At 46.0% G+C, this 20602-nt stretch overlaps 1 protein-coding gene across 4 annotated transcripts in view; it reads right to left on the bottom strand.

Moving 5' to 3' along the window:
• WASF2 (WASP family member 2) overlaps positions 1-20602 on the bottom strand; it is a 373370-nt gene that overhangs the window by 181943 nt on the left and 170825 nt on the right. For 2 of the 4 annotated variants that reach the window (XM_069225037.1, XM_069225038.1), the window contains exon 4: positions 16977-17051. The exons of the other annotated variants lie outside the window; for them this stretch is intronic. The gene's annotated coding sequence lies outside the window, so the exon portion shown is untranslated. The remainder of the gene's footprint in view (positions 1-16976; positions 17052-20602) is intronic. 4 annotated transcript variants of the gene reach the window in all.

Genomic DNA, 20602 nt, shown 5'->3' with positions numbered 1-20602 from the left:
CATCAATGCAACCAATCTGCCTACTGAGTTGGTCATGTCCAGCCCATAACGAATCATGAATTTAGCTGCATCCCTTCCATCAGCAACAGCTTGGAAGATGATGGCCTGGGCCTCCTCCGAGACCTACGGCAATACCTGCATGACCGTTTAACACAGCGAATGGGTGTAGTGGCCCAAAAGTCATGCAGTGTTCACGGACAGCAATGCCAGAATGGAAGAAGAAAAGACCTTCTTCCCGAGTTGGTCCAATCTCTTTGATTCCCAAACCAGGGGAGCGGATGGGAATGCGCCGGATTAAGAGGAAGCCTGGATGACAATGCTCTCAGGCATGGGGTGTTGGAACGGGAATTATGGGTCGTTTAGGGCAGGCCGATGGCGGCAAGCCATTGTCCTATTCACAGGAGCCCATGTGCTGGGTCGAGACCAAGTACCCAGAATGACATCAGTGAGGGCTTCAATAAATGAAAGTAGAGGCTCTGAAGTAGAGGCCCCAGGCTGAAGCACCTCTGTCGGGAGGTTAGTCCTGACTGCCTAAGTGGGAAGCTCAAGGCCATGGACCTCAGCCACCCTACTGACAACCCTGGAGTAAGACGCTTCCTCTGCCGTAGCCACACTAGGAGGAGAAAACATGTCAGCATCTGGAGAAGTGTCCAGACCACTAGCTTCACCCAATTCCTGTGCCCAGTGCAAGTCAGGGCTTTCTAGCTGGTATTCTAGAGGGTCCAGCAACCCCTCCAATCTTTCCTCATATTCGTACCCATAATAATAAGGTTCTGAATCCAACCTGGGGTGAAGTAGGCCCGGTCAAAGTCAGAAGCAGCGTCGATCGACTACCTCACGCTGTTCTAGCTCTGGGTCATCAGGGATCAGGATTGGGTCAACAGCGAATACAAGACCAACTGACATCGGGAGTGTCAAAGTCTTAGCCGGTGCTGGGTAGGGTCACAATGGTACCATTGGCGTCAGCACGGATCGGAGAACGGATCTGGAGGGCCCTTAGAAGCCAGGCCAAAGCCACCGGTGCAGAACACGAAAGGCCCCCATCCAAACCCCCAGGCCATAAAGGCGCCGCAGGATGGTAGATCTGCCCAAAAACGAGGGGCATGGCCTCACAAAACTCCTTAAGTTGGACAGGGGTGGCTCCGGATCCCAGAAACTCGGGGAGGCACAGAGCAGACCAAGAAATAGGCTCCGCGGATGGAGGCCTTGAGAGTCGATGCTCTTCCCGCATCACATCAGCCGCGTCTCATTAGCTCTGGATTGTAGAAGATGACATATTAAATCTGACCTACTATGTCAGTAGCTCTTGAGACAATCGGTGTAGGTTGTGCTTGTTCAGGGCTAATAAAAAGCCTTTTGCTTAAGGGATATTTGTTTCGTCAAACCAGATGTTTTGGTCACCAAAATACATTTAGTATTAATTGACAAGCCTGGTACTTGGTCACATAAAAGTCTGGTACAGGCTCCATTGGTGGATGGAGGTCTATAGAGAAGAAGGAAATTGCAGGTGAAAGTAGGACTAGGGGAGCATCCAAAAAGAAAGTCTTCACAGCCTACTATTATATGTATTCCATTTGGGTGGCTATTTCGGTCTACTAACAACCATAGCCAATCTGCTGCCTTTCTTCCAGTGAGAGTAATGGTTCAATATTCCAATGGGATGGTTTCACAAAGTATTGGTGCCTTTCCCAATCAGGTATATGTAATAAAGAATACACCTGGATCTGTGTCTGACTGTACAGAAGAACAGGTTGACTCAACTTCTTGTTCAGTATACAGTCTCACCTGTTGGGGACAGAATTTCTGGCCCTTGGTTCATTCTAATCCCAAAAAAGCAGCGCCCTTCACCTATCCCCCTTTATATGGACACACTCTGGGCTTAAGGAGGAGGGGGACCCTAGTTTATAAGGTGGGCTTGATACAATGTGAGCCCCAACCCTAGAGATCTTGGGCTAATGGGAGCGCACTACCCCAAGTGACTCATGTAAGAAACAAAAGATGTGATAAACAAAAACATAACTGTATCAGAGATAGTAGAGGCTTCAGAAAACTTTTTTTCGTTTCTGTAAATGGGTTTATTGCGCTTATGCTATGAGCATTAGTACAATAAACCCAGACTAACCGTCTTTTGCAAAGATTATTTTGTTTAAGTGCGAGTAGGCTTAACGTCACATGTAGCACACAACAGTGCACAAGAGAATAGATTTCTCTGCAAACATTGGAGGCACAAGGTAATGCTGTAGGAAAGACACATTGTTCCACCACAAACTTTCAATCTTCAGGAACAAGCAACCCACTCCCCACTGTTAATTACATCCACAAACACCCTTCTAGCAGAATTCCATTTCCTACTCCTGGGCACTCCTGCAGAGACGTTTTCCTGATCCAGCATCACTGGGTCCAAGGTGACCAGGGAGATGGACAGAGGTGTGGTTTTAACCTGAAAAACAACATCCGACCTATTCCAAAAGCACTCTCACTGTGCTGGAGAGGAGGTAAGGAGGGGGAATACCTTCTTTCCAGACACATCTCTTTCCAGCGTTACTAACTATTCTGTCCTCACCTAAAGACGAGAAGATTAGACCCTGAAATGACTAAGGGTGAAAACGAGAAGTGGAGGAGTGTGCAAAGCAGGAGTTTAACCCACCTTTAAAAAAAATGAAACTTGGGCTTGGGTGACTGTTCCACCTTCTCTCACAAGCTCCTACTGGAGCACAGCCGTCACTTTCATGCACAATCTACAATAGGCAGGATCCTCTACTTCAAATCCTATTAACTACTCCAAACGGACCCACCATATATTCAGGACATCTTCTAGATTTCCCAACCCCCCTACCTCCTGCCCATTAGAAAGGAGTTGAGTCCCGGGATAAAAGACAGGCGATCCCATCTATGGATAGCACAAAACACCATCCCACTTGGGTACTCAGCTGTGGGGGCAGCCTTTCCTTGGGTCACGTTGCAATTCAGCTTCTGTCACCTCCATCCCCCACATAAAAGCAATACCAGACACCCAAAATAGCATAGCTTAAAATACATATAGATAACATATCACTACGGCTCCCAGAGAGGGAGACCGGTGCCTTAGTAATGGGTTTACAGATTGCTTCCTACATTTGATCCTAAAAGTGAAAGTTTGCAGAAACTAAAATGTCTGTGATATTCTCTGTAGGATTCCTGCATTTGGCAGCTTACAAGCCTTTAAATATTACAAAACTACGTGGCTCAGCTCATCTTCAGTATAAGGCCCTGGGACTACACCAAGCCAACCTTAGCTACCCATAAAGGAAACAACGCAGTTCAAGATTCACTACCTCACCCACAAGGTACTTCATGGGTGCACTATATTATATCTTTCTAAAGTCTTCCAGATCCATCCGCTCCACACATTACTCAGGTTAGTCGCACAAAAAAATTATTATTCAGTTGGTTTGGCTCAAGGATTTAATCGTGGATGGCTCATATGCCTCCAAGTAAATGGCCTCTTGCTCTGGAATGTCTCCCCTGCATATTTGGGATTTGAAGTGCACTTACTCAAATTTTATAGGGGGAAGTGGCATCTCTTCAGGTCATCGTTTGCTACGCAACTCTCCACCATGATAGCTCTTTACTTTTCTTGGCATTCATGCATTAAAATGTGTTCTTATCTTTCTGCAAAACTACCCTATCATGTGCTCAAAACTAGCCCAGGAGCTGCAAATCCGTGCCAAAGTATCAGTAGAATCACTATGCAAATAAGTCCCATTCTGATTCATTGTATGCAAGTGTACCTCAAGTGGTACTGACATTCCGGCGAGGGTCCAGTTCCTCAATCCCTACCTTAGATACCTGCTCTTTCTGCCGGCTTCTGTGCTAATTCTAAATCTATGGCACCATCTGCTTCGCACTGGGAGTGGACATGTGAAAAATTCAGCAATGGACTCCAGTTATCTCTGCCTGTCCCATCATATCACCTGGTCAACCCCCTTCACCACATATGGTGCCTATGGGCAAATCAACGGCTGTTCAAAGCACTGACAGGCCCCAAAACATGGCAATATAGGACACTGCTGCTACTCCAGTTACAGTCCCATGTAACTTCACCCCATCCCAGCCTAAGGACTCAGACGTTTTTTGCCTTTTGGAGCAATTTACGATAATGAAATAACTAAACTAGTAGCAATTTATTATTCCAAAAACAGAAGCAATTAAAAAGAGGATTAAATCCTCACAGAGATAGACACAAGCGTCATCTCACCTCTCCCCAGCCCCACCCCTACCCCCAAAACGAACACAAACATTCAATTCTCCGCACAGAGTGAAGGGGCTCTTTTTTCCACACTGGGCCTTCCAGAATCCAAGCACGGCTTCTGCCTGTCCTCGGCCTCTGGCCCAAGGCCGGGCGGCAGGAGACACTGCCTGCCTCTGCACCGGGAGCATGCGACAATAGCACAATGACTGCTGTTCACTGGAAGGCTCTGCTGTCCCAGAAGCCTTTCTGAGCGCGCCTCTCTTTTCAGAGTGAGTCAAGGACGCTTTGCGAGCACAAAGCCATCCTTCGTGCAGAGGAGAAAGGACTCCATGATGAAAGGCGCTCTGGGCCTCCATCCAGCGGAACATTCCATGTGCCGCGCTACTTCTTCCTGTTAAGGTCGATGTGCCGCTGCCTGTCCTTCACTTACTAGCTCAGACGTGCACGTCATCTGGATTTCGTTGAAGCTTTTCCACAGTGCTTGCTCTAGGCCCACCACCAGTAGAATTCCTATCGCACGGTACCCTCTCACAGGGGAACGAGTCAAGTGCTGCCCCATAAGTCACTGCTCAGCTAGGTCTCACGTGGCCGTGTCCCTGGGCGCACACTGTCCAATTTCAGTCCCTCACAACAAGGGCGTAGCACTGTCACAAAAGAAGCTAGTCTATATCTGTCCCCCGAGACACATTACTCTCATGACAAATGCTTCGAGTAAGGATGCTGACCTAGCTCGGTATCAGTAAAGGCACATCACCATTTGACGAGACACTGGCCCCAATCCAGATCTGCAGCACAGTTACAATGCCGATCAAAAGAACACACATCGTCAGGTCCGTCCCTCACAATAAGTGTACAGAGCTCTTCCAAGAAACAGTGGCCAATCTCAGTCTTGCTACAACGGCGTATTGCTGTCCATCAAGGAAGAGGTGCAGTTCAGTCCCAGAGACACTGAGGATCAACTAACGATCTCAAGACAGGTGCCCAATGCTATTCCATGAGGTATAAGCCCACTTCCATCTCTAAAAACAAGCATCTTGCACCATCCGAAAGGACGCTGGTACAGTGCCATGCTAAGCAACACTGGCTTACCCCCATCTCTCGCAGCAAGAGCCCAGCAGTGTCCGACGAAACATTGGTGCAGCCTTTTACCACTAAAAAAAGGTTCAGTTTCACATCTCTCACCAACGTCCTGCGCTGTTCCCTGTGACAATGGGCCTGCTCCATCCCTCGCAATAAGGGACAAGCACCATTCCACGCGACACAAGTCCAAATCTTTCTCTCATGACTAGGGCCACGTGTCATTCCACAAGACAATAGCCAAGTGGGGTCTCTTTAGAGAAACAGCCTGGCACTTTACTATGAAACACCTTTTGGAACGTGGGTTTTGACACTTCTACAAAGATGAGTCTCAAGTCAACTAACAAGATGTGGATCTGGCGCCATTCAACAAAATACAGGCCTTCTACCATCCAAGGACACTAAGATTTAGTACTAGTGAATGAGACAGGAGCCCTGCACCAATCCAGGAGACACCTATAAGGCACTGTTAAGGAAGAGAGTGGCTCAGCTTCATTCACTAGGACAAGGCAAGGGCCGATATTTTTCCAGACACAAACGCCTGGCACCATCTCGCAAGATACAAACAGCACAGCCCATCGAGACAAGGCCTAGACGCAGCTTCACAAGATACAGGCCTAGTGCAGCTTCACGAGACACAGGTTAAGCAAAGCTTCATGAAGCACAAGCTAACACAGCTTAATTAGCATGGCACATTTCCATGACGCACAGCCCTATAAGAGACCAGTCTGCTGACAACAGGACAAGGGCCACACATCACCCCACCAGACATGTGCAGGTGCCAGCCGTGGCAGAACAATAACATTATAAAAGCATGTATAAAATTTGGTGAGGGGTCCAAACAAATTCACTGAAGCTTGAGATCTCAGTTGTACAAGAGCACTGATGGGGGGTGTACCCCACAGAGTCCCGATGAGGTGTGGGTGCAGAGCTGCTCAATACGGTCTCTGGGAAGGTGATTGGAGGCTTATGGATCAACCTATGGGACAAACAAGGCTCTCTCCAACAAATATATGAACCAAGGGAGACAACTGGTCAGTGCAATTTTGACCTGGAGGTCACTTTCAGTCTTGTGCAGACGACACATTATCATCGTTACTATACTGTGGTAATGACTGGCATAGATAATAACAAAGCCAAAAGAAGAAAGTGCATTTGTGCCTGAATTAAGATTTTACCCCTAAATAAACTCCCTTTAAATTCACTCCTACTGTTTCAACACTGTTCAGTAATCATGTTTTGCAGGTACGTGGTGATTTGGGCGTGGGTGAGGTGGTATGTGGGACTTAGACACAGGGGAGCCCTACCACATGCTTTTTACACAAAGGGAGCTTGGTATAAAAAGTACCAATGCCATAAGCAGATTTTTCCAGAGCCTGAAGTCCAGGAACCAGAACCATCTCCTACCTGCCCTCATGTTTCATCCGGGGGATATTTAAAAGTATAGCCGCTTCAGATAGCAAAGGCTTACCTGGGCCAAAGGAGGGTCGCCTCTTTCTACAGTTTTATGGTAAGTCCAGTGAATGTGAAAAGTTTGACTAGAATTCTGTTTCTTATTGACATACAGTGAAGGGTCTATGTTGTCAGCGATATAGTCAACCTTCACCAGCCCCTTCACCACCCTAGCCGACACAATATGAAGGCTCTTGAGTCTGGCAAGCATCCTAGTTAGATGGCTCTGCACTAATCTAAATGGGAAAGGTTAAAATCGCAAAATCAGAAGGCTGTCCTTTTCTTGCAGCAAGAAATGGGGAATTTTCCTCAAGGTAAGAGGAAGAACCATGTGCCCTACACCTTCTGGATCTGAGGTCGGAAGAACAACTCTAATGAAACCAAAACCCCAGATTAGTTTGCGAGCTTCAGGTACAGGAGGTGCACCCCAAAGAAGAGAGTACAGATTACCACAGCTCAGTATCCCATCCCTAAGGCCAGTGTAGCAAATCGGTTCTGCCCATTTAGTCAACCAGATCTTTCCCTTTGGAATGCTTGGTTTTGTGGACTTTTATTCGGAGTCTTTCTACCAGAATCTAACTACCTGAGTACCAGTAAACTCATGGTAAGTGGCTGAGCATGGTAACCACCAGTGTCCTCATTTTAAGATGAAGCCCCTGCTGCAAAGCTTGCTGGGGGGGCACTGGGCTCATTACACGTGCACAGGTATGTGGGCTAAGCATGCAAGACTGTGTGAGACTACCACTGTGTACAAACAGGCAAATGTGCGCAGGCAGCCTGCTGCAAAAGGGACTCTGAAATGATTGGTAGGTCTTATGATGTAAGTAGGCATTCATGGTGTATGTCCGTAGAGCTTTACTGTAGTATACATTATAGGTGAAGTCTACCCTAAAGGACAGTTTCACACTTCTCAGGGCTACAAGTCCAGTGAGGTATCAATCTGGGGTAAGACATGCACACAGTGTATGCATTTGCAGTCCCCAACAAGCCACATATAGAACTTATGGGACTTCAAGATTTCTCACATTTCCCTGCCTCAACTCATAACAGGATTCCAGGCCTTTGTCCGTCTAATGGGCAAAGTTAATTATTCTGACCTTCAGCAGAGAATCAAAGCCCTCCCCCCACTAAAGAGATAATCAACAGTAATTGACCCAGCTCCTGAGAGAAGAAAGGGCTAGGAAGGAAACTGATAATTAGCTTGTCACACAAAACATGGACCAGGACATCCTAGGCCCATGGGAACAAATGAGGAAACCCAACCTCTGGAGCAAAAACAGGAGGGGCTTGCCTTTTAAGTTTTGGTGGGAAGAGATCAGGCAGTTGTGTCATAACAGGGACAACTTGAAGTTGTCATTTTGGATTGTTCCGCAATTCTGTGCAGGAGGATTTAGACAGGAGTGGGGGGGGCGATTAATATTTTAGGCCAGGGGTGCTAGGCCCCTAAAGTTTTCACCCCTACTTAAAACTCTGCACAAGGGAGAGACAGTTAAGGAGACCTTGGACCTGGGAGCTTCGATGGCTAAAGTAGGCCCAGCTGGAAGGAGAAGCCTCCTGAAGCCCTGCCGGGATGGACTAAGGATTTGGACTTCAGCTGACCCCTAGCACTAGAATGAGTCTCTCCAAGGCCAGGGCTGCTATCCACGTCTGCCCCCTGAGGACCTGCTGAAGGAATAGATCTGTTGGAGGATACTGATGGTTACCATAGGGATTCTGCGGTCTGGCCCTTGACACCCCTGCTACCACACATGTGCCTTGCAAGATGGCCAGAAGGCAAAGGGCTTTGCTTGGGGAGTGCAGCAGGGAGGGCAAGTGTTTCCTGGCTAAAAAAAAAAAAGGGGTTTGGAAAATGCCACTTCAACCAGAAGAGAGTCGCAAGAGCACAGGCAGATGACAGGGGAACATCTTGCTCACCACACAAATCACCATTTAATCCTTGACACAGATAGCAGTCTGCTATCAGTAAATAAAATCACACTCGGAGCGCCCCTCTAGATCACAGCAGAAGTCCATGATAACATCATGTCATGGAGAGGCCTAGTCCCCAGTGCACATGCAATACTAGCATGATGCCGGTGCCAAAAATAAAAAATCCGCCATCAAAGTATCTGTGAGGGTTTCATTAGAAGAAGTAATGACTCATGCCGGAGCCCAGGCTGCATAATCTCTGTCGGAACACGAGTTTTAGTCTCCATGGATGGTAACTGATTTTCTAGTTGCCTTATTTGCCCTCCAAACCACCACGGCATATGAGGCACTCTCTTTCTTTGGAGGCCTAAGTCGAAAGATAAGCTCTTTTCCAGGAGACGTATCAAGCCCAGTTGCATTCTGTAAATCAAGGTACAAGTTATCATACGTATGAGGGGGAAGAATGCGATTTCAATAATCATCCACGGATGCCACCTGCTCTGACACAGGATCAGAGTTCAAAATAGCAGAGCCTTTGCTGGCAGTTGCGACGTGGAAGAGGCATGGTGTTATGATCAGGCTGCATGACAACGGATTGCTCTTTTGTAATTTTGTAGAGAAACATTGGTCAGAATTTGGCTGTTGTTGGTTTGTGATCCAACACTGGTGTTGACAATGGATCATCCTCGGGTGTCAGTAGCGTCAGCCTCCAGGTAGGAATGGTAGAAACCACCTTGAATCTTGAGGTGACAGTAGAAGTCTGTCCCAAAGTCAGTTCTGGCTTACTGGAGGTAATCAGGGGGAGCCGGAGCACACTGAAAATGTGCTGCATGGCCTCTTTATAGTCTTTGTTCTACTCCGAGTTTGAAGACTTCCTGGGTAATTTAGGGTGTGATGGGACCAACTGAGGAAATCAGTTCTGCGGTCAGAGACCTTGTAGGAGCAAGTCAGACATTCGCACCATCACTTTGGAGTCAGATAAGAGGGTTAGATGCGCGTCCACTACACTTAAATTTTCATTTGGACTTCAATTTATGGGAGATGTTTCAGAGCAAAGGTGAATGTTTGCAGGAGCAGGCTCGGTACAGAGTCCAGGCCCGGACCCACGAAGCGGGACCTATATGAAGGCCACAACTACTTCTTAGGTTTTGGCAACATACAACTTCACCTCCCTGTCTTGTGCACATTAGGGTGCGTGAGTGAGCACTTACGGCAACTTGAGAGTTGTGTTCTTAGGCCAGAAAACAATGACACCTTGTGTAGTCTGTGAGGGACATCTGCTTCCTGTAGTCAAAGCATGGCTTGAAACCTGTTTTCGGTAGCGACATAATTACCTAGCACACTGAAATCATTTCAAAGTTATCGAAAAACAGGAGTGGGGCTTCAGATCCACATCAGAAGGCATGGAAAGAGAGGAACTGATGTGAGCACGCAAGGGTAGCACTTATAAGCGGTTGCGCTCCTTCACTCCAGGGCAGTTTGAGGCCAGCACGGATCTGCATGATGCTACTTAGCAGCGTGTGTATCCACTGCTATTGAAATAAATCTCCAGATCCAGTCTGGTGCCTGGGGATTACTCCAAGGTGAAGAAACTGTGGTTAGGATTAATGAGAAATGGGTGTTTAATAACTCAAGGAATACCAGCATAGTTTTTAGGTGTTCTAAAGTGACTTTGTTTTTATACCACTTGTTGCACTGCTGCTGTTTGTTATTGCTATGCTGTAGGAGATGGTACCTAGTTTTCTTTGAAGTCTCATGCATAGCCTCATGAACAGAATACACTAGTGGGGAGTCATCCATGGTTTGCTTTACCCCTCTCGTCTTGTTGGTTATGCCTCTGGAGGGCTAGAGTCCACTGCCACCACCCAGAATAATTCCAGTCACTACAGGCCATTTTAAGGCACCTATGGTCTCACATTTTGCTCAGGCCACGGATTCAGGTTTATTCTTTTTTCAGACCCAAGTCGAAGTTACATCTCTGTCTTTCTATGTCTCCTAGGAAATCAAGGGGTCCGTCAGAGATTGAATTAAGACCTATGCCAGCAGTAGAACTTAGCTCATCACTCCCCAGGCACTGTCAAACGCACATATGGAATCAGAGCTGCTGTCATAAAGAGAGTGCTGTAGAACCCACACCCAGTGTCAAAACTCCCCGGGAGACCTGGCAAAAATAGTGAAGTCTTGTGTAGAGGACCCAGGCAAGATGTAATGATCCTTAAATCATGGAAAGAATCCAGTTTTTTTTGGATCGATTAAAGGCATACTTCCAACGGTCTCAGTTTATCAAATGGATTTATACAGAGACCTTGACTGGTGCGAAATTCTTTGTGAAAGAGTCAATGGGTGCGATGGCCTGAAAATTCCAGCATTCTTCCCTTTGGGGAAGCACCAAGTAGAAGTCCTATCCAAATGACAGCACACAGATACTTTGATGTTCCTGGTTCCACTATGACTAGGTGAGCGTTTGTCAGTTTAGCAACTGTCCTTGATGGTGTGCACACAGTGCCGACCAAGGGATTAGCTATAGTAATTTTCCCAGCACAGTACAGGAAAATCCGTTGTAGATTTTGGAAACCCTTGCCAACTATCCCACCTGTCTCAGACAATGGTAGGATTTGAGAACGAACAGGTGAATTGAAAGGTAAAAAGATGTAATAAGAAGAGTTATTGAAAGAAATGATGGTTAAAGTCGATACTAAACTATCAAGTAAGATGCAGCCAGTCAGCAATCAGCACTTAGCTGCCTCCAATGCTCTCTTGCTCACCATTATCTGAAAGTAACTTAGATGTTCCGATCTCATCCACGGACGCTGTCTTCTCACCATAGACTCCCTTTATCTTGAGTCACAGTCTCAGCACTACGAAGTACCTAGTGCCTGCAATTATACACACTTTGATACGTTTGGTGGATCTTATTAGCTTTGTGTGCTCTCAGTGCATTTGGGGTCTTTTAATAGTCCAACATGAGGGTGGAGTCCAAAGGAGAAGGGAAGAGGAAACCATCCTAAACAGCTGCTCAGATACAAGCTTTCCACAGATTGGTGGGGAGGGGTTTGGGAACAACCACACAACAAGAGGCAACGTTTTGCAGCTCTTAAGTAGACACCATGGTGGCACGGCAACGTGGTAGGTCATAGCTCCTCCCAAATCTACCACAACGCTGACTGAAGTACAGCAGATCTTTCTGTGACAGGCTCATCTCAGTCACGGTTGATCATGGCTGACCTCTTCACCACCCTCCCCTTGACCGCTTCACCCCAGCAGATGCAAGGCTGACGGGGAGGTGGGGGGGTAAGATCCTTGCAGCACGGTCCCAACAGCAGCCAGGTGGTGGCCAACGGTCGCCAGCCTGGGCTGGGCCCAGCAGCCATTCAATTCGAGCTCTCCTGCTCATAGTAGGTGCTGTATTGCATCCCAGAGGCGAGACTGAGGGCGCGAGCACTGCTGGGCGGAGGAATGCTGAGACAGCAAGGGAGGGTAGAATCACCAATTACAGAGCAATAATGGTTCAAGTGCTATTTTGGAGTGGATAGTGAAATTGAGCACAAGTTACATGGTCTGACATTAGGCCAAATGGGACACAGAGCGAAAAACAGATGAGGGTTTGCTTGCGTTTCCAATGAATGAGAAGGCATTGGTGAATTGAACTGGTTTCTCCCTCTTTGGCAGCAGGTGCATTTTCAGGTGGCAAATGGGAACATTTACTGTAAGTACAAATGAAGAACAGTAAAGGAAAAAAATGTTCAAACCTTGGTATTCTGATGCAAGGGGTAGTACAGGAAAGAAAGCTTAACTACAGAAATATATCCCCGACAGGGTGACCCCTGCCACATCTGCTCTCCATCGGACCCCACACGCTTAGCTCTAAATATTTTCAGTGAGCTTAGTGACAATATCTAGGGCTGTGATCTTCAAAATCGTGGAGCTGTCCCTTGTCCCTTGTCCCAACTACCGCTGCAAAGCTTGAAATATGTCAACGGGGTGTAAGGAACTGGCAGAAAGCAGCTCTTAGGCTGTTCAGACAGTGAAAACAACAAGATGAAAACGGCCTCTAACTCACTCGGTAATGAGAACCAGTAGATTTTTCGATATTCACGTTCTGACTGAGAAGGTATCAAAGGAGGGCCTCAAAATGATCCGTAAAAATTCACCCTAAATATAATAAAGAATCACACAGCGAACACTGTCAGGGTGAAATATCTATCAATGGCATATTTGCAATGGTACAGAGACTCCCGGCTACTACAGAGGAACAGATCAGACGTCACATGAACCCTGAGGCAGGGCACGACCGAGGGCATACAGAAAGGATCACTTGGGTCTTGTTCTAGCTGCATTCTGGAGGTGCGGATGCATTCATTTGGCTAACAGCGCAGTTCTGTGTAATTACAACCCGGGCTATTCACCATCAACACACTGGTGACAAGGAGTAACGGACCAAACGCCCAGCGTCATGCATGGTGAGTCTCTTTCCCCACCCCCTTTCTCTTGGTGCCACCAATCTCTTATGCCAAGGCCAGTCAGGTCTTCATTCTGTCCCTTCCCCGCAGCAAGGTTTGCTGCAGACGGACTCTCCAGACCCAGCAGGTGTGATAACCTGGAATCTTTGCTCCTGCCTCCGCAGATGCGCAAGATAACCAGAACTTGGCCAAGATGCAGAGTGCCTGCAGCTCCATCATGGACAGTTACCAGAATGAAAGGAACAATGATGACAGCCCTGAAGGGGCTAGATACTATTAGCAGGATCATCTCAGTGTCTAAACAGACCAGGGACACCCAGTCTGAATGTGCTCATGACATCACTCAAAAGTGAAGACCTGGAAAATGATGAGTGAAGGGAAATCCTGCCACCAAAAGCTCCAGTCACCCAGCTCAGGATCGTCAATGGCCAGCAGGTGAGGTCCTACTTTGGAAAAACAAGTCCACTTTGGTAAATTAACAGAAGGGAATTGCATCCATTATTGGAAGAGGAATAGGCTTAGTTAGAGACGATATAAGCTGAAGACTATAGAACAAGAGAGCTATTCAGAGACTCTAAGACTATACAAGCTAAACACTCGAGAACAAAAGAGCTAGTAAATGTTGACCGGTACATTGTTGGCTAGAGATGTAGTGAGCCACCCAGCAACTACAGGGGAACAGAAACCATGTCACAAGCACAAAGAAGCAGAATGTGCCTAACAGAATAAAGGGACAAAGACCATTTGGGGTCTTGTACCACCCCCATTCTGGAGGCGCAGATGTATTTATGTGGCCGACATGCACAATTCATATCAGAGCATCCAGGGCCTATCTGCCACCTCCACAGCAATCGTACATTTGAGGGCATATTCAAGAGGGATAACTGAACATAAGTGCAAAGTTCCAAAAAGTTCAATACGTTCACAATTGCAAAGTGGTTTCATGAATTGTGCAACACTTTCTGACAGGCCTAGTATCTTAGGCAGCATCCACTGCATTTTTCGGCTTGTGGTGTCACATTTAACGGTTTAGTATCAACTCGAAAATATCAGCATGCAAGTTCTGTTGGCCAAAGCACCAGGACAGGCTGAAGGTCTCTCCCATGTAATAGGGCCAAACTGGGTCTGATAATTCGAAAGAATAAAAGTCAAGAATGAACATCAATTTCTGTCAAACCTTCTTGGTTGTGCTCTAAATTCCTTCACAGAATTGGGTTCCATTGCTAACAAAGGAGTTTTAATTTCAACTGCTTGATATACTGTAAGGAAAAAATAAGATATAACATTTCTTTTGGTCTAATCTTGTAAAAACGCCCCGTTTGACATTATGTGGGGGACAGTTCAATTATTTCACCCACCAGGGGTAGCGAAATTATAATTTTGAAGACTGTAGGCTCGTTCTGATTTCTGTAGATCTGTAAAGTCAAAGACCAGGGAAAGAGGGTCTGCAGCTCAGGGGCATTTGGGCAGGTACCCGTTAAGAGACTGGTGGGGATCTACTAAACTCGAGTATTCAATCCCCTGCATGAACAGCAGAGAGGTAGGGTGCAAAGAGGTGTCTTGGCATGGGTCTGAAAAGGCATCCAGTTTTAGATAAAACACCTAGATGGTGAGCGAGCTTTGTGGAAGCATGCAAGAGCTTCCCGGAGGAAGAGGGCTCTACGTTATGAAATACCGAAGATTCACCCCGAGAGAGAAGGCTAACTACTTGCCCCCCCCAGGGCCAGACTGGCCGCAGCGGGCATCGGGCATTTTCCCGGTGGGCTGGAAGGGTGGCGGCCGGTTTTGAAGCGCTGGGGTTCGGTTTTGAAGCAGTGTTGCAAACTCGCTCCCCAATAACAACAGCAACTGCTCTCCTCCCTCATGCCCCGGCCCAGGGGCTGGTCTGAAAAAGTTGCCCGGGCTGCTTTGGGCACCCAGTCCGGACCTGCTTGCCCTTCAGGGGACACTTGACAACTGCTGTGCTCAGACACGCCATTGCTTTCAAATAAACTCCCAGTCCGAGCAGTTCTCGACCTCACCCACCCACATCAACTCACTCTGTTGAATGCCCCGCACCCTAAAAATACCCAAATACAAGATGCATCTTTCTGGAACCCCACTGCTGAGAGCTCTAAAGGAAACAAGTCACAGCAATAACAAATTAGACTCCTGTAGTGAAACCCAGTATATCGAGGGGTATGCATACACTGAATACCCATCGTTGCCAATGGACACTGAGTCTGCAGGCAGAATCACAGTAGAGTCCTAGACGTAGGGTGACCAGATTTTGAGGAGCAAAAACCGGGACAGGTCAGACATAAAAGAAGGACTAAAGACTTTACACCCACTTTTATATCTGGCCTGTCCCGTCTTTTTGCATAGCTTTGTGAATGTATGCCTATACATGTGTGTTTATGTGTGTGTGTGTGTGTGTGTGTGTGTGTGTGTGTATATATATATATACACACACACACACACACACACACACACACATTTACAAGACTACACATATAAAATTAGCTATGGCTTGAAATCCCACCCTGCAACCCCCCCAACCCACCCCCACTCACCTCTCTCAGCTCCCCACTCTGGTGTCTCTGCTGGGAGCAGACAGGGGACTGTGTTGCCTGACAGTAACAGATAAATTAATTTAATTATTGCATACTTTGTAGGCGTCTGTTAAAGGAGAGCATACCTTTAACTTATGCTTCCCTAGATAATCTGACCTTTGTCCCAAAAACCGGGACATTTGTTTAAAATTATGAGAAGCGTTGGGAACCGGGACAGTCTTCTAAAAACCGGGACTGTCCGGGGAAATTCAGGACGTCTGTTCACCCTACCTAGAAGGAATGGGTCATCCAGGAGTATCAATTTATAAGCCCAAGGTTAGACTAGCGTGTAGTGCAATCAGGCAGTGCCCGTCGTCATTGTACGGGGTGTGTTTTTGGCTGTTTGTGTGCCGGTTTTTTGGCTGTGTGTGGGCTTGTTTCATGGTCTGGTGGGTTGGATTTATAGTTGATTTACCTGATATTAAAACAAACATTGCCTGCAGTAAGCTCAAATCCAGGCATTCTGCCATACCTTTCAAAATACGTATACGGCATGCCTTTACAAGTTCAAAACTACCCCAATTTGCAAACATGGCCCACTTTTTTATCTATACGATTCGCTTACAGGGGCCACTTATTTTGTTGTCTGTGCCTATTTTCCGTACCAGTCAGTTCCTGATGACATCTCACTCTGGGTCACTGGAACTTCAGTGACTAGACCATTATTCAGACACATTGAAAAAGAAGAATCATGGTAGGCCACCTCAAATGCACACTTGTCTGTTCAACTGCAAGCAGATATTTGTCTTATTTACTACATATTTTCAAGAAGGAGGTGCAAATGTGTTAGGCATGCCCAGCACAACTAGCACTTGTTATCTGGCACAATTAATTATGTATATATAACTAGGGGAGGAACCACTACTCGATTAAGCACCAATGCCAACATGGTGTGGGGGTTGGAATGTCTGGGCCAGGGTAAGAGTGAAGGCTGCTTCCCTCAGCTACTTAGTGTGATCATGGGACACAGTTTTCAAGCCTGAGCCTTCAAGCACCATGTAAATGCATTCAGGGACTTGCAGCTTTAATTTAGTTCAAATGAACCCACTGCTCTGAGGCACCTGGAAAAATGCTGGTAAAAATAAAGGTCTAGATAGGAAACAAGGCGTTCCCACTCCTTGAGTCATTTGGTAACTGTAAACCTACTACGTGCTCCCAACCAAAGGCCTAAATGCAAAGACCATTCCCAGGCATGGAATCGTGGTACCAGGGCTGCATCAAACAGATTTAGTATTTGGATTAATGCTGAATAGATACCTTTAAACACCCCCAGTCCACCCCTCAGGGGTTTGTGGCAGCAATCCCTGGACGCATGAATGCCTCAGAGAGCACCTGTAAATGAAGATGGTCCGTAAGTGCAACTTTGTTTACTTTTCGTGTTTCCAGGCAGACTTTTTTTATTTGAAACAGTCGAAATGAATACAAAAGTAAGGCAACTGATTCTCAGCGCTGTGGAGCGCAATCAATGACATGGCTAAAAAGAAACAAAATATTTATCATGTAAGTATTTTGTTGTTTTTTCAACTTCACTACATCTGCATATAAAATATTGCACACACCTTAAATGAAAATTAAATGCAAATTAACTTAATTGGCGGGAAATGCACTCTTTCACATTATGAAACCTCCGTTTGTTAATGTGATCATTGCAGATGTCTGTTTCTGAGACCAGAGAGTCACAGAAATGAATCCTGGTTGGTGCAGGGTTGAATAGTGACTTGCGTACTTATAGTGCTATGAAGTCCCAGAATGTAACAAAAAGCACTGTAAAAACGCAAATCATTATTTTAACACTATATTTCACACAGTATAAGAGGCACAATGATGTAATGAACAAGATAAAACAAGTGCTTTGAAGAATACATATCAGTACTAATTAACCAGACTATACGTTCTGCAGACATTTTTACGACTCCATTGAAAGGACACTTTCCAAAGCTCTGCATCTTTACATTACCTTCCAAAAGTAATAACTCTTTGTCATCACGATGCTTCATGCAACTTCATAAATTAAAGCAATTTTGGTGCTTTTCTTTCACATTTACACAGTGGTACCTCAGGGTCCCCATTCAGGGATGGTCATTGTTAGGTCGAGCCTAGGCAGCGTGCAGGTGCTGTCTCCAAGACCTGCTGTGTTCAGTAAAAAGCTTTGATCCCGCCTGCTGCTTACCATAGCTTGAGGCAGAGTTGCTCTTCTGTGCGGCCTCCTAACTGGTTTGCGCAGCCGATAAGTCACTTCCATTCTTGGCTGAGGAGCACCGGCCAAATAGTTTACTTACGATTTCATTGTTTAACTGTTGTTTGGTGGAACTTTTTTGTTTTTTATTGTTTCCTGCCTCAGCTTGTGTTCTGATGTATGTGTCGCTTTACTTCTGCTACGCATTCACCTGACCTGACGGGAGTTCGTTTGCAGGCATTCTGCATGTGTTATTTTGTGTGTTAACAATTGCAATGTATTTCAATTGTTTTTTTAGGCACAGGAGAACAGATGCCGAGACTCGAATCCGGCTCCCAGTTCAAAGTCAGCAGCTCTAGCCTTCACACCACATCCTCTCTATATTTATATCAGTGATTACAAAGAAATCATTTTAATGCTTTAAGGCATACTGATTGTCACTTGTGTTTTTGGACAGCTAAATAAAGGCAACAATGCAGTGTTTTTTTTTGTTTTTACCATATGAAACACAAGCGAAATATCGTCCTTTTTTCATGTCTCCAATTTCATGCCCAGTGTTCGATTCGTAAGGGCTCATTGTTGTATCTGTAGCCAAGAACTATACGGACAAATTGTAAATGGTATGAAGCGCTTTGTGAGAAAAGAATGCTACCTATTTAATCGAGGATATTTTCGAAGAGAGCATCTGACTTTCCCCTGGGCTTACACACAGGCAAATGCCTGTCTGAAAGCTGCTAAAAGAGGTGGGCACCTTAGAACAAGAAATGGAACATAGTGTCTGACTTTGGCGGAGCGAGACTAGTGTGAAAAATAGGCATTTATTTTTAAGATGAAGGAAACTGTATTTGCATATTACTGAATGAGTTGTGTATGCATTTTGCCGATCGTATGGATTCCTTCCATTAGAGCTCTTATTGGGAGCTTCTAAGTGTCTCCATCACATTTGATTACACATGCATACATCACTGTTAGCAAACAGCAGGACGATATGAACGATACTCGGACACTGGTAGGTGCGGAACCTACCAGTGTCAGAGTATCGTTCATATCGTTCAAGCCTCATAGCCGTACTGCCCTGCAGTGATATGAAATAATAGATCTTTGTGCAATGTTTGTGTTCAAGCAACCAGTTTTCATTGAAACACAAAGTAATTGTTAGGAAACGGAAAAATGGAGGGTTCTAAGGCGTGTGGATTCAGAATTAAATAGTCAATTGGGCATTAAATTAGAATATTTCTGGAAAGATTTGGAAAAAGTTACTTTGCTGTATTTTCGAACATTATTTGTTGTTACAAGTCCCAACTATTTTTTCGAGTGCATTCTATGAAAATAGAATACATGTTATGTTTGAAATGAATGCAAGAAGCCCAAAGTTGTGCATTTCATTTGCCTCACTGGCACCCTGCTCATAGGTGCTTAAACATCTCAGTAAAAGTATAGCAGATTTGCTGCGAATGACTGTGTTCCGTTTTTAATATTCCTGAAATAGCAAATTCCTAAGCACAACATTCAAAGTTAACCAATTTGCTGACGTGACAGTGTTCACCTCCACTACCTGTCCTCTTGAGTACTTGTATCTTTTCAGTTCTACATTTAAAGTTGTCTTTCATATAAATATGATCAAGAAGGCTTGAAAGCCTCCTGAAATCAATCAACTTTAAACTAAGTATAGAGACTCTGTGGCGCAGTGGTGCAGGTGTGCCCGCTGCAAAGTCTGTCCTGCTCTCTAATGGTAGATCTTTTAGTGTTATCCAGGGCACCAAAGCTCTAGATCTCCTCTAGCTCTTTCATTCCCTGTTGTTTGATGGATCTGCCCTTTTTCTCAGTAACAATCCTGTGAGTTATCCGACTAGTGTAAATGTATAAGGTCGATAAGTACTGCCACTTTACCCCTCACTCCATACTACAGTGGAACTGCAGAGGGCACCGCTCAACTGGATGGAGGTGCATCCTGAGCGTTTATCTGTGTCTAGTTCAGCAGCTGCAGTGTGAGCAGAAAGCAGGCACTGCAGTGGTACACCTTCCATGTCAATCCACGGCCAGCGCTAGATACACCTCTGTGAAAAAAGATAAGAAATATATATACTCGAGGGCTGGCTGGGAGTTAGATGAGTGCACTGTACCTTGGCCAGGACTGTGCGATTTATTTAGTTAAGTGAGTGACACTTACCTTCCTGCTGCCACTGCTCTACTTGGCTGAATGTGAGGGAAACATGCACGGCTGCTGCCAGTGGTGCACCCTTTCTCTGCATGCTGCCCAACTGATAGCGGGCCCTGTCACTTTCCTGGCCCACCTCCCCCCTCCCGTCCGACCCCACCTCAGTGCCCCTTCCACTCGTCCCTCTCTCTCTCGTACCATCTCGTACCCCACTCTCGCTCTCTCACAACCTCTTCCCACCTCTCTCATATGTGGTTTACTTCAGGTGTTCGAGCACAGTTTCCTTCCTGTGCCTTTTCAAGGTTTCCCTCCCTCAGAGCCACCCTCTTCTCCCCTTCTTGGGGTGTCTGCTGTGTACACAGGTGCTACCTCTTTATGCGCCTGAGGCCTGCTCACCCCTTCATTCTCTCTTTCTTACACACTCTTTCTGATCCTCTATCTGGAGTTCATTCATTACTTCATGTGCAAACTACCTATCCCTCTCTATCTAACTATTCTGTGCAGCTCTCACCCCTTACTATTCACCATGCTACATAATTCCACTACACA

Source organism: Pleurodeles waltl, chromosome 3_1 (assembly GCF_031143425.1).
Source record: "Pleurodeles waltl isolate 20211129_DDA chromosome 3_1, aPleWal1.hap1.20221129, whole genome shotgun sequence".
Lineage (NCBI taxonomy): Eukaryota > Metazoa > Chordata > Amphibia > Caudata > Salamandridae > Pleurodeles > Pleurodeles waltl.
The sequence above is the reverse complement of the archived record's forward strand: the minus strand, read 5'-3'. Positions and strand labels throughout refer to the sequence as shown.